The following is a 2,373-nucleotide window of genomic DNA, read 5'->3' on the forward strand; positions in this document are numbered from 1 at the left end:
TCCTAGCTGGTTCTTAATAGTGTGAGCAAATGAACAAAAATAAACTAAGACTTAATAATAATTAAAAAAGAAACTTTTCATATGACGAAGAAGCTCAGCCTTCTCATGGGTACGTCGACTTTGATTCACAGAGCGATTCAATTTACCATAACTTTAGTTTCAGCGGTAAGAGAGATGGAGTTTATGATGATATTTACAAACATCATTGAATATGATATTTTACAGGAATACATAAACTTGCCATGGCAATTCAAATTTAAATTAAGTACGTTAGATACATTTATATGTATATATCAAGAAGAGAAAACATCGATCAATCATGTTACTTAAAGTTCCAAACGATATATATAGTAGTAATAGATGCATCACTATTTCTTAGGGCATGATATGAAAAAAAAACTTAGGGTAATCAAACCTCCTCTATCAAGTTTGAGCTTTGTAGTAATATATATATATAGAGAGAAGATAATGCGAGAACCACCTCTTATTGTGAGAACCGCGAGAACCAATGTGAACACACCAAAAATGCTTAAAAATAGCTAAAAATCACACAATTTTTTTTAATATTTTTTATATAAAAATCGCTACTTTTCGAAGCCAAAAAAAAAAAATTTTTAGCCACTAAAAGTAGCGATTTGAGCATAAAAAATATTAAAAAAAAATTTAGATTTTTTTATTATTTTTTTAGATTTTTTTTAGGTTTTTTGGGGGTTTAGTTTTTAGCATTTTAGCTTGGGGTGGGGGGGTTAGGTTTTTGGGGGGGTGGGGGAGGGGGGTTTAGGTTTTTTTTTTTTTTGGGGGGGGGGGGGAGGTTTAGTTTTTTTTTTTAGGTTTTTTGTGGGTTTTAGTTTTTAGCATTTAGCTTTGGGGGGGGGTTAGGTTTTTTTTTTTTTTTGGGGGGGGGGGGGGGTAGGGGTGGGGGGTTTAGGTTTTTTTTTTGAGGGGGGGGTGGGGGTTAGGTTTTTTTAGCTATTTTAGGTTGTGTTCACATTGGTTCTCAAGGTTCTCACAATAAGGGTGGTTCTCGCATGAGCCCCTCCCTATATAGGGAGCTGCTAAAATGAAAACCACCCCCAGTTGTAAGAACCGTGAGAACCACTCTCCACCAATCACATTCAGCCAACAAAAAGGGTAATTTGGTCATTTACCCCATATGTCATATCCATCCTTTCTCCTCTCTCCTCTCTTTAAAAGATGCACTCTCCTCTCTCCTCTCTTTTCTCTTTTCTATTTAAAATTGCAGATCTCACACATTACCAGCCAATTTTTGAAACCTACCCCCAAATTTCTTCCGATCTCCACGCCTCCACCGCCACCGCCACCGCCGGTGGTTGTAGCAGCCGCCGCCACACCCCCACTACGAATCTCTCTCTTCTGCGACACTTTCTCCTTCTTTCTCCATTTTTCTGTGTTTGTAGGGGAAATCGGGATGGAAGGAGTGTGCAGATGTTGGATCAGTGGGTGTTTAGGGTTTTCCTAAGAAAGAATGAAGAAGGAAGAGCAGGGGCGGAAGGTGGTGGTGGGGGCTGCGGAAGGCGGTGGTTGGTCGGCGGTTACGGTGGTGGTCGGCGGTTACGGTGGCGGTTGGTATTTTGGCGGTTACGATGGTAGGGCAGGTGGTTGATGGGGAGACGGCGCCGGAAGATACATATATGGAACAGATCTTCAAGTTTAGATCTGAATCAAGGTGTTCACTGTTCTCCGGTGACCAAGTCGCCGCCGGCAGGTGGGTGTGCTCCGGTGACCAAGTCGCTGCCGGCAGTGATGTCGCCGATTGCTCCTCCCCATTCTGCCTCCGTCTCTGGTGATTTTCTTTATTTTTTAAGAAGCTTCATTTTTTCTTGCTTTTTGGCTATGGTGCCGATTCAATCTGATTTGTGTGGTTGTGGGTTGATTTTTGCGGCTGTGATTTTTGTGGCTGTGATTTTCTTTATTTTTTAAGAAGCTTCATTTTTTCTTAATTTGTGTGGTTGTGGGTTGTGGGTTGATTTGTGTGGTTGTGGGCTTGAATGTTGTTCATGTTCAATCTGGGTATTCATGATGTTATTGAGACCTTTTTTGATCTTGTTGAATCTGCGTTTGAATGATATTCTGTTTTTGAATGATGTTCATGTTGAATCTGGGTTTGAATGTTGTTCATGTTGAATCTGGGTTGAATCTGGTGGCTTTTTTGAATCGGCGGTGATGATGCAAAAAAAAAAAAGGACGATGGCGCGGCAAGGATGGTGGAGGGTAGGTTTTTGAACCCGCAACCCCACTTTGCAGCCTCTGATGTTCGGAAAATCTGAGCCAAAACTTTTTTTTTCTAGAATCCACTCGATCTTTTTTATTTTTGTTTTGTTGGGTTTTTTTATATTTTTTTTGAGGCGTCGA

General features: G+C 40.5%; 1 long non-coding RNA gene across 1 annotated transcript; it reads left to right on the top strand.

The window, feature by feature from the left end:
• Window positions 1–1,249: 1,249 nt before the first annotated feature.
• LOC110935121 lies at window positions 1,250–2,105 on the top strand. Its single transcript, XR_002588879.2, has 2 exons — window positions 1,250–1,726; window positions 1,763–2,105. It is a non-coding gene; the product is annotated as an uncharacterized LOC110935121 (long non-coding RNA).
• Window positions 2,106–2,373: the final 268 nt, after the last annotated feature.

This window comes from Helianthus annuus, chromosome 4 (assembly GCF_002127325.2).
Source record: "Helianthus annuus cultivar XRQ/B chromosome 4, HanXRQr2.0-SUNRISE, whole genome shotgun sequence".
Lineage (NCBI taxonomy): Eukaryota > Viridiplantae > Streptophyta > Magnoliopsida > Asterales > Asteraceae > Helianthus > Helianthus annuus.